General features: G+C 38.7%; 1 pseudogene; it reads right to left on the minus strand.

Annotated features, from left to right (window-relative positions):
* Positions 1 to 4806: 4806 nt before the first annotated feature.
* LOC145768909 (uncharacterized) lies at positions 4807 to 5307 on the minus strand (annotated as a pseudogene).
* Positions 5308 to 12614: the final 7307 nt, after the last annotated feature.

Below are 12614 nucleotides of genomic sequence, written 5' to 3' on the forward strand. Positions count from 1 at the left end.
AGATGAAATTTCCCCCTGTAGCTGTATCAAGTTCCATTAAGACGGGAAAAGACTTCATAAAAATTCGAACCTCGAGTTTAGGAACTTTACTCGACGAATTATGAACAGTATTTACCTCCTGTATGTAGTTGACCTTAGAAGAATGAACTTGTGCGGCTTTTTTATGACATGCGGATTGTACATGCCCTGTAAGTTTACAGAAATGACAGACCGCATTTTTAAATCTGCAGTTGTTAGCAAGGTGATTAGATTTACCACATCGATAGCACTTACTTTGCTTGTTCGCATTAGCACTGGCCACTGTAGCTTTCTTGAAAGAATATCGTCTATCGGTGCCTTTAACTTTATGTACCACCGACGGTTCAGTGCCAAACACCGTCTCCTTAGCGACTTTGGCAGCGTCTTCAGTTTCTATGGCTATTTCAAGAGCACGTGAAAAAGTAAGATCGTCAGGTTTAATTTTAAAGAGAGCTTTAAGAACTGCTTCGTTTCCTACCGAGCACATAAAACAAGTACGCAAAGCTTCATCTAAAGGATTAGTAATAGAAGAAAAGTCGCACGTGGCAGCGGCTTGCCTTATTCGTGCACCCAATTCTGGAACAGTCTCACCTGGTTTCCGCTTCAAGTTGCTCCAGAAGCGAAATCGTTCACGAATAACGAAGCGCTTAGGGTCGAACTGTGCCTTCATGTAATTCGAAATTTCCTCCATTGTAAGTTCATTGATTGGCTTTGCTGTAGACTCTTGTGCGGCCAGATTGAGGATCATCTTGTAGATGCTGGCTGACTGGTTAGTGAGGAAAACTTGAGCCTTCTTATCATCAGGAACGGACTGTGCTTTTACAAATGTACAAAAACGTGACCAATAATCAGTCCAAAGTTCTAAAGTTGAATCAAACTCACAAAATTTTGGAATGGCTTGAAATAATCGATTCTGGTTTTCTGCTTCGCATGGAATTTTGAGGGCTGAAATTAACTCCTTCAGTTGTTCTTCATGATGACGTTCATGCTGTTGCATTTGTTGTCGTGCCTGTTCTTCTTGTTGCTGCATTTGTTGTCGCATATGTTCTAGCTGCGACTGCATTAATTCCACCACCTTGTCCATATTGTAAATAATTTAAAAAAAACTAGAACTTGTAGAAAGTAAAACTCGTAGGGACTAAGACTGAACACTTCTGCGTACCACTGTAAGTTTCTCGTTGAGACGTTCAGCATCCCATCCTCGTCGCCAAATAACTCTGTTGTGTTTTTAGCTCATTCAATCAAAGTCATACTGGAATTCTGTTTTATTATAAAATTGCACAACCAAGATATAGTGTGAAACCTGCAAAGTAAGCCCAAAACGAGAAGTGCCAATTAACAAAAGCAGGCGGATGAATACTAAGCAAAAGAGAAGACCTGAGGGAAACGAAAACAAAGTACATCGTTTCAATGCAAATAAACTAAAATACATAACAAGATCCTTAAATTCTTGCAGCTCCAATAGGCTCAGTGGTAAAAGCCCATTGGCCACAAGCGATAGAATCTTCTTTTCCACAGCAGAATTGCATACTGGAAATGGTGTAGCTTGCTTTCGCTTTGCAAACATCTTCATATTCGTTTGTATTGACTGCTTCTGCTTGTCAACTTTTGGTGAACAACAACCACTGCTGGTTGCATCCTTATTGACTGTGGCTGAGCGCTTGATACATTTCTTGTCTATATCATACACCTCCTAATTATTGGAACGGAGTTTCTGCAGATATAAAGATAGATTAATATCAGATATAAAGATAGATTAATTTCGAATAACTAATTATGAAATGTTGCATATATGCAACATTTGCCCAGAAGTTGCATGCTCTTCACAATTCATGCAAATCAAAAAGAAGCAGTATTTTTGCACAAACAGCGGTCTGCTTATATTAGATTGCCAAATTATGATTTCTTAAATGTAAAAACCGACATGGCTTTACAGAATGATGTTGAGACAAAGAATTGCTGATCATGGTGACACAAACAAAATATGCACTAAAATTCAGGGTAATAGCTTGTATAGATGGTTTCATATAATCATTATATCTTACTTTTATCAATTATTCGTTGCTTAAAATCAACAAGTTAATAGCACAACTACGGCCAGCACTGTGAGACATAAATTTAAAATACAGAACTAAGTGTGGTAGTAAAAAGTGGTTTTGCATCAGATTTTAGCATGCTCAATCGGTCTAAGGTTTGAAAATTACTTCTTTGAGTGGTAATCTAAGAAACAGTTTCTTCCTTTTGTTTGGCAAAGTAACACTTTGCCCTTCAAGCAAGATAGTTGTGTAAAGCCATTCTTGCAGATTCGGCAACGTCCACGTTTTTCAGCAAAATCAGCAAAATGATCGTATCGATCCAGCCTGACGTCATTTAATGGTGCAAAAGCTCGCTTTGTCGGAGGTTGTTGAGGGTTTAGCTGAGCTTGTTCCGCATCTTCCAGAGAGGGTCTTCCCCTCTTTTTGCAGGTCATATCTGCAGACTTCCCCACTTTGATCAGTGCATCTGCAACCTCCGTCCGAAAGTCAAGGAGAGAGGTGTATTTCTTTAATCCCATTTGCATAAGATGATGTCGATGAAGCAACCAACCATTAGCCAGCGACAAATCAATAAGGAAGTACAAGATGCGCAAATACCAGCGTTTTGAGCAAATCGAAATACAGTACAAGGACATGATCATGATCATGTCCGACAAGTCCACACCACCCATGTGGCTATTGTAAACTCTTACAATTTCCGGTTGATCCACTTCCACGTACGTTTTCTTTTCCTTCGATCATCTGCGACACTTATCAATTGGGTTGATATTGACATAAGTTAAGCATAACAACACAGCTTTGTTGTCGTACCACTTGACGACAGCCAGTCCAGTATTGGTGTCATACTTGATGTCATGTGATCCACGACCAGACTTAGCCAATTCTTTGTCACTTTTTGGTCACATCCACGCAAACGGCTACGCCTATAGTTGCAACAGCTAAAATTTCCATTTGTTTGAGTTCTGCCATCAACTCTGGAGAGGTGAACCAGTTGTCAAAGAAGCACTTGTAGTTAAGTCCTTTTGGAATAACTCTAACCAGACGCAACACAACTTCACCACCCACACCTAATCCACGATCATTAGTGACAGTGCCTTTGCCGGTGTAAATTTCAAAGTCGTAAACTAGGCCGCATATATCTGTCCTGGAAAAGACCTTGATCCCCTATTTGCAGGGCTTATTTTTCATGTATTGTTTCATTCCAATCCTTCCTTTGTATGGGATCATTTGCTCATCCACAGAATGTTTTTCATGTAGATCTATCTTTAAGCACTGCTGTCGCACTTTTTCAAGCACAGGGCGAACCTTAAATAAAGGATCATATCCTGGTTCGTCTTTTTGCTTCATTTCAGCATTATTGTTGAGGTGCACATAAGTTCTCAGATGGTCAAATCGCATTCTTCCAATTACTCCAGCAATTGGTTCGTAGCGAGTAGATGTTTGCCAGTACATCCGATAGGAAGGCATTTTTACTACAGTCATCAATATGTGCATGCCAATAAACTGCTCCATCTCTGCTGGGGTGCATTTCAGTAATGGTGCATTCTTTTGAGCTGCATATAAGTTTGATTTTTCAGCCATTAATTCAAAAACTGATTTATCCATAAACTTGTCAAAGTACCACTTAGGACTAGGTATTTCATCTGGAGGAGGAGAAAAATCTATTCCAGCAAAGGTGGAGTCCGTTTCAGCAGATGCAGGTTTCCGTTGCCACCAATTAAACTGTTTCCTGAGAACGTTAGTAGCTGGTCCAGGTTGCAATTCAGTCTCAGCTACGTTTGCAGTTGTATCGTCGTAGCTTTCCTCTTGAGATACTGTTGCATTGTGAATTTCAATATTCAAAACAGATTGAATAGTTTCTGTAATTCGTGCGATCTGTTCTTCATCTACACTAGAATCTGAGAAATAAGTTTCATCTTCGTCTCGATTCACCACCGGCATAAAATCTGGATCAAGTATACTATCATTCGGAAGGCTTTCTTCATCAGAAATGGTACCATCAGGCAAATATATCATCTGCAATGCTTCAGCCATGCTGTACTTATCTCTCGATGACACTGTTATTTGTAACAGGCTAACTTAAAAATGTTTATTTTCACAATACTTTCAAAATTAAATTTATATTGATACCTCTTTTACATAAAAAAACGTCCTAAAATAGAAAGCACCATAATAAAAACAAATAACCAGCAGCCTACCAGGATATAAGCAGCTAAATTCTTTATCATGGACCTGTGGCAATATCCTACATACCACAATAAAGCTATACATGCTTGTTGCTAGTTTGCGTTACAAGTTACATTTCGTCAATTTCGTCATCGTAACACGTGTTACATTTTACATTTTATTAACTTGTGCGGGCAAACGTTGCAAATGTGCAACAACATAACTAACTCATGTCCAGCAAAACTACTAAAAGATCTCGTCCTCAATTATTGGCATAGAATGCTTCATACTATCAAGATCTACTTTGTACCCCAATTTGTTAACTCTGACCTATATTTCTGCAAAAATTTTACCAATAAATTTGACCGCCTAGCCATCAAAATCGCAAGCACTGCAGCTGCCAAACTGAAATCTTTGTAACTCGAAATATTTTTAAAATGGCGGCTTACCATTTGTTACACATGTGAAACAAAGTCCTGTAGTGGTATAAAACGCAAAAAAAAGTTTCAAGAAGTTGAAAGGGGCAAAATTATTTAATGCATGATTTCATGTTGCATACATGCTACGAGTGCCTTGAAAGGGTTAATCAAAACGACAAGTTATGTGCAATTCCTCTTAAGAAATCCAGAATTTCGCAATTTTCAAAATCGTTGACTATTCTTTAAATTCTCAATGCAGTATCTTTATATTTCTTTTTCTTACGGCGAATTTCCGCACCTGCTGTATATTGTTCCATTATTGCTTCATTTCTTGCTTGTTCGTCCTTCAAGATTTGTAAAAATTTCCAGATGGTAGGATGAGATGCCCCAATTAATTCGTTGAATGAGCAATGCCACCCTTCACAGGCATTGTTTGTCTTAGAACCACATAGTTTGGCTGCATTAAAACAACTCCATAGAACAAGATCAAAGCAAGGGGGGCGACGTACTAAGCGACGATTTGGCCGTCCAATCCGTTTGGCCGTATCCTCAACATAATCTAAGACATACTGGGCTTCTTCGAGAAAATCATTGTTGTTGATTAGAAATTCAAAAGAGCTAACCACATCTGAGACAGGAACAAATGCAATGGCTGCAATTATACGCATTTTCAATGCGAAATCAGCATCACTTGCATACACTTGTTGCAGACCATTTGACTGAAGGGATCGAAATATACATTGTAAGAAATGAAAAAAACAACCTTGTTGATCTGAGTTCGGAAAAACTGCTCTAAAAGCGTTAATTGCTGCACGTTCAAAATCAGTCATAATTGTTCTTGGTGCTAAGGTAGGCTCTAAAACTTTTAATTCTGACAAAAGTTTATTGTAACTTTCTTCGGTTTTGTTGGCCATTAAAACGTAAACAAGCAGCAAAACGTCACCATTTATGATACCATGTATTGTGTATGATTGACTAAATAAAGGGGGTACTGTTTTGAAAGTCCCATCTGCGTACCAGTTATGTGCACTGGATAAGACCTGCAAATGTCTCCGAGTAGAAAATACAATAATCCTGTCTGATCCATCATCACTGTCGAACAGAAGAAACGGTTGATTTGAATGGCTTATCCTATATGTAGGAGGAATGCTTAACTGGAGTAAGCATACTGGAGTTGCGGAACTTGGGCTACTACATTTCTAGCATTTGGTATATTCCTTTTTAAGCACTGAGGTGTTGGTAGCTTGCCTGCAACTGCTTGGGATACTCCGACGTACGCATTTGTTGCAATGCAATGTGTTCCTTCTTGAGTTGTGATTGCTTTTTCTTTAGTTGAGTTAATCACTTTAGATTTAGAAGCTTCAACACAAGCAGTATCGCCTGCAAGATTGTGTTCTCCAACACGTTACGTAACAAAATCTTCATCTGTATGAACTCTTGCATGGCACTTTCTTGCATAAAACTGGTCACATTTCCAAAAAGTTTTTACTCCACTTGTTCGCTCTTTCACAAATAGATGACCATGATCAATAAGCTTTTTTTTATTTCTTATGCTTACGACGTACTGCAGAGGCATCTTGAAGGATCTACTAGTCTACTTAGCAAAATTCCAAACACAATCTATCTTCCAACCTTCACGCAATTCTGACTTCAACAAATGACACAAAATGTGGCCTGTGCGATAGCAATCAAAGTTCGTTAGGGCAAGAACACAGCTTGTAGGTGGTAGCTGCAGAACGCAGCTGGGCAAGAACGCAGCTGGGCAAGAACGCAGCTTGTAGGTAGTAGCCGCAGAACGCAGCTGGGCAAGAACGCAGCTGGTGAGATAACGCAAGAACGCAGCTGGTAGCCTACGCAGCTCTCATACTGCGATGTAATTACCTGACAATGTGATATACTGCAATGTAATTACCATGCGATGAAATTACCACGATGATATTACCACGATGAAGTTACCGGACACCCTACACAACATTGTCACACAAATGTTCATTTTACAGATGTAGACTACTTGAGAGATACAAGCATATTTGGAAACAAAGAGAAACCTCTTACCCTTATCATAAGTTTTTTTTTTAAGGTTTGGTTTGGGTGACCGCTAAGTAGTTTTAAGAGACCGCAAGTGTTTCATTTAAATACCAAAAAATAGCCATAACTACATACAATCAACGCAACATAAAATGAATTATTCGACAAGGCACAGCTTAAATGATTGTGACAGCGACCAAACAGCCTACCCAACACGGCCGCCAAACAAGTTTGCTGCACAATCAAACAAAGTGTGCTTGTTGGCTTCAGCTTGTTATGTTTCCACACGTAAAAACTGATCATTATGCGCCATAAATCAGAAATAAACATTGACGAGTATTGAAGGTATAACTCTTTGACATACGCGCCGACTCCCGGGGGGGCCGGGGGGCGGCGCCCCCCGTAAATTTATGGTTGAGGGGCAACAAAAATGGCTATTACAAGTGGTGTTTCAAAGATAAAATACTTCGCGAGAGATTTAGATCATTTAAACGGACTTAGAGAATGCCGAAAGCGAAAAACAGCCTGCGTTGCTCTTGCCCGCAAAACAGCGGCTGATCACATGGCTTTCTCTGGAACGTGAATTACTACTGAGATGCGCACCGCACGCACGCTCACAGTCATACATTGCTTATCTTCCCGCGCGTGAGGAGCAACTTCAAAGTCCAAACGCGTGGTAGCGAAAATGCGAATGCGAGGTTGAATAATTATTCTCATTTCACGAGTTATCCAAACGTCTGTTAGATTTTTTGTGACTTCAAACATGAAATCGATTTTAGCAAACTCTATCGAGTTGAAACTACAACACACCGAACAATTACGTGAATACAGCTTGGAAATCATACCGTATGGAAATTTCAAAGTAGAGCGTAGAGTAACTTACGCTGCTGGAATAGTCACCTAACTATTCACTGCAGTATTACGTAAACCAGCTAAATTAGACGATCTATTTTCAACGAGGTCTTCCCGCTGTGAGATTCAATTATGATTCCACAGAACGCATTGTTTTGTTTGCAATGTGTGAGAATTAAATCGAAAACCGATAAAAGAAAAGGTGGTTAATGGTCTTGGTCGCAGATATTGCCTGCATTAACGACGTCTCTTATCACTATTATCACCTAGCCAACCTGACATCATTGTTTTATGCGACCGCTAAGGTTTGACATCGACTTCAACGATCATGGAATGTTACGTAATAAGAACGATTACATCGTACACGCAAAAATAAAAAAAATTGATCTCTTAAAACAGCTCTTTTTGCTGTTTTGTCTCGTGAGCTTTGCATATTGCTCAACAAGTGCATAAAGTTTAGAATTGACAAGAAATCATTAAATTTGAAAGTTAAGTTTGAATCACTGCAAATAAACGTATTCAAAACTTTTACTTCGGCCGACACCATTTCATCTTCCGTAATCTACGTCGGCAATGATTTTGCCGCAGCAAAATTGCGTTAATTTTGAAAACTGCCGAGCTGGGGACAACAGCTTGTCCCGTGTATAAGTTGAACCTGGCTTTTTGAGGTGAAAATCACTTGCGAAAATCTCGACCTATACTCGAGTATATACGGTATTCGATAAAAGACTATAAAGACTTTCGATAAAAAACATAAGAGAAAACACTTGGCCATTAACGCTTTGAAGGTAAGTAATTAGCAAAAAGAAGTTAATAAAACTGATAGCGGTTTTCCACTCTGCTTGAGATCATGATTCTTTGCGTTTTATTTCGATAACTTCGCTGTCTTGGTCGTTGTTATTCACTCGCACGAAAAGGAAATGAATCGGCTTGTTTTCCAACTGTTCCGATTATGAGCTAATAATATCAAAATTATTACGACTAGGCGTAGGCTACTGTATGCGTAAAACTAATCGTTTCAAGCAGCGGTTCTAATAAATTCGATTTGCGACCTAGGTGTCAATATAAACAAGACGGTAAGCTTAATCAAAGGCTATTTTAATTGAGTAAAATAGCGTTATGGTTATGACGTCAACTTTCTCGCCCCCCAAGGTTTTTTGAAAAGTCGGCGCCTATGCTCTTTGATTCAGCTGTTAGCTGTACCTCCACTTATTCTTTTTTCCGGACGTGAGCTATTGATCGTAGGCTATATTCGTATTATCGACTAAACATAGCGAGAAACAACCATTACTTTTCTACTGTAGTTGCAAGTCCAAATTTTGGGAAACCGCTGGAGAAATTTGGAGGACCGTTTTGGTCCCCCAAAACACCTTAAAAAAAAACACTGCTTATGTGTCTCTAGAGATTTCTTGTGGAGTCCACGCCAGGATACAAAATAGTATCACTATTTGTATATTGCATACATATAACTTTGATCTTGTTACCATCCTTTTCAACACTTTGAAAATATTTTCCATTCAACAACACTGAATGGTTTTGAGGGCCAAGGTGTTTAGCTAAATTTTCTGAGTACTTTTCAGGATGTAACTTGATCGTTTACTTTTTTTAGGAGTTTGTTGAAGTTTAACAAGTTGATTCATTGCTAAAATGTCAGTCTGTTAACAAAAAAAGGGATCTGATAATTGACGTTCAGCAAACAACATTCAGTTTAAAAACTATAATATTATAGCCTATCAAGTAAACACTTTCATTACACTCAAAAACATGGAGTCCATCAAATAACATAAGGATAAAAAGGAAATGATAAGTAGATAGGTAGACTACATATTATTTTATCGACCTTTCTCAAAATGTATCTTAAAAGTGGTAACATCAAATGAAATTCGCTAATATGCAGAGGAAGCTCCACTCCACTCTTTGACTTAATTGATAATTTGCCGGATTTATTTATTAGAGATAAAAACACAACTGGTGCTGACAACTCCTTTAGTCCAAAAGTAGAGAAGTACAGTGTTTATTTTAAGGTGTTTTGGGGGACCGAAACGGTCCCCCAAATTTCTCCAGCGGTTTCCCAAAATTTGGACTTGCAACTACAGTAGAAAGTAATGGTTGTTTCTCGCTATGTCTTACGCAAATATGGCTATTTTTTGGTATTTAAATTTAACACTTGCGGTCTCTTAAAACTACTTAGCGGTCACCCAAACCAAACCTTAAGAAAAACCCTGGAGAAGTATCAAACAACATTAAGCAGAGTATACTGGAGCCTCAAGAGTAATATCCTGCAATCTAATCACAAGAACACAACGATCATACTAGCTAAAATAACTACACCCATGCTGCAATCTCAAATGTCTGCATTCTGCAATGTTCGGAAACATCTGGGCTCCTTGTACGTATGCGATTGATTTGCTATTATGTAATAATTGACAATATTGTAAAAATAAGGAAGGAGAATAATCCGAAGAACACTTTTGAACTACACCATTTTTCATCAAACTATTGTCTGGTTAATATTCAAAGAACCAGTAAAACCACACGGATGCCACGGTGAACCCCAACAAGTTATCAGATATAATACTAAACAAAAACATAATTATGTAAGAATAAATCTTGAGAAAATTAGGTAGGTTACAAATTTAGTTCGAGGTTTCGCTGGATATGTGTTTCACACCATTGCCATACAAACAATATTTACCTTCTGTCACAGACCAGTTTATTTTCTTTTTTTGTGCTTTTTCTTTTTTGAATAGCGGCAAAAGTTTTTTTTTTTTTTGTTGAAGTTCTTTTGGCAAATGTATTGTTCAGTCACGTATACGTATGAATTTTGAGTATCGGTTTTCCTTTTTTCGTTGAAGTTTTTTAGCTTGTAGAGAGACTTCATAAGTTCCTGTTTGTCAAAGATGTTGGATTGTTGGTGAGTTTGACAATGATTGGTCTTGTTTGTTTATGCTTGTTGGAATAAATTGGGTGCTGGGGAAGCCGGTGTATGTCTGTGAGTTTTAGAGATTCAGGGTTTTTGTGGTCAAGAGCAGTTCTCAGAAATTTTCGAAATATGTCATCAGTTTCTTGTCGGGTTTCTCAAGCCTTGCTCTCTTGTTCATTTAAGCCATGGATCAGAACGTTAAATCATTTGCTATTTGTAGAGGTCCTTCATGATCAAATCTTCTTTTGTTTGTAGTTCATAACGGGTCACTGAATTGGTTAGGTGTGTAATTTTTTCTTGCAAGAGTGCATTTGTTTCTTTGTCCATAAAAATTCTAACGTTTCGATTCTCTTTGATAATTCTGGTGATTGTGTTTTCTGTCAGTTATTTCCTCAACTTTATTTAGTCTTTTATTCAGGTTTTGAAACTTTTCACTCATCTCCTCAAATTTGGATGCTAGATTGTTCAAGCTTAACAGTATTGTATCAAGCTTTGCTTCAACTTCTGACGTGCTGCTTTGCCTCGAGTTTTCAGAAAAAAACTAACTGACTTGGGTTAAAAGCACTGTCACGTGAGCACTATCGCTGCTTTCTAGAAACGTCCGAACGCCAGCTTGCAAAATTGCAGGATTTTAGTCATTTTTGTCTTCTTTGTCATATGAGCTGTCATCTTTCGGACAGTATGTTTGGGCATGAAGTCATCAGCCACTCGACAGTCTCGTCATCCAGGGCCTTCAATTCAAGCATTTCATGTGGTGGTTAATGGATTGGGCAGTCATGGACGACATGGTCTACTGTCTGGTCTGTGACACCACACTCGCATCCCGGTGAGGGAGCCAGGCCCCATCTGCACATGTCTGAGCGAAAGCGACCGACGCCGGTTCGTAGGCGGTTAAGCCGGACCCACGCAAGTCTTGCAAGGGGCATTCCTGGAGGGTGGGGATGGACAACGGGTAGGAAGTCACGAAGTCGGGAGGTGTTTTGCCACTCGGTGTTCCATGTGTAGTTTGTCCAGTGTGCTGCACTTATTCCAAAATCTTCAACGTTGTTCAGAAGCTGTCGTGCGGCGGGCACAAATGGGCATCTTGATTTCAGTCGCTGCTGTTCCCCAGTTAGGCCCTGGAATGTACTGTGGAAGAGGTGGTCGGGGTCCAGTAAGCCATGAGTAAACCACTAAATTTTGTAAGGTAACTTCATTATTTGTTCCCGAATTTAAAGAACATCTAAGAGATTGGGTTAAATAGCCTGGATCGCTTGACAGAGAATGACCCATTGACCCTGACATGATTTTCCATATGTTGTTTACAAATTTTACGTTATAGACAAAGAGTATGGTGAGATGGGCGACAACTAACTGTCATTAGTTTGTCATATCTTCCACTACTCTTACATGTTCTAAGTAAACTAAGTTGCTCCACAAAAAATTTTAACAGCTTTAGTTGTGAAGCAACAAGTTGTGACTTGCTTGGATCATCTGAAGAGCAACTTTCCGAGAGAGACACAGCTGAATCCAAAGTTTGCATTGTGTTTTCAGAAGAAATTTTATCTGCCAACGCTTTGCACCATGCAAGAATGTTCATTAGCTGACTAACAGCTTGTAAATTACCAGTATTCAATACGTGGGATTACTGCTTGGGGGAAATAAGACCAAACAAAACAAAAACATCAATCTTCAAGTCTACAGAAACAATAACAGATGTCAAAAATTTTGGTGTCACGTTTGGTTTACAGCCGTAATCAAAACAATGAAAATAGACACAATCAGTTAAATTCACAATGATATAATTACTTGGAAGAGCAGCATCTTTTGGTTTTCCAAGAGAGATGAAAAGTTAGTTATGGAATCTTTGATAAAAAATGCCTCAACCATATCAGTTATGACAAGGTTTTGTTTTTCAAGTGGTGATGACGCACAAGCACTTGTATTTCGGCTGACAGATACATTTTATCTGACAGATACTTTGGCAGCGCATGAAAGGTTGAAGGCACAGCTTGAAGCTTTAAACAAAGGTCTTTTTAATTCCTGAAATTCTCGTGCTTTGCGTCGATTTGAAAAGTTGTTTGAAGAATGAGTAATGAAATCTTGATTTTTAAAGTGTTTTTATTAGCAATGTAATGATGATGCCTCAGTGAATCAAATTTTTCGCAAACAATCTCAATGAACTCCCTTGCT

The sequence above is a fragment of the Aplidium turbinatum genome, chromosome 4 (genome assembly GCF_918807975.1).
Source record: "Aplidium turbinatum chromosome 4, kaAplTurb1.1, whole genome shotgun sequence".
Taxonomy (NCBI): Eukaryota; Metazoa; Chordata; class Ascidiacea; order Aplousobranchia; family Polyclinidae; genus Aplidium; species Aplidium turbinatum.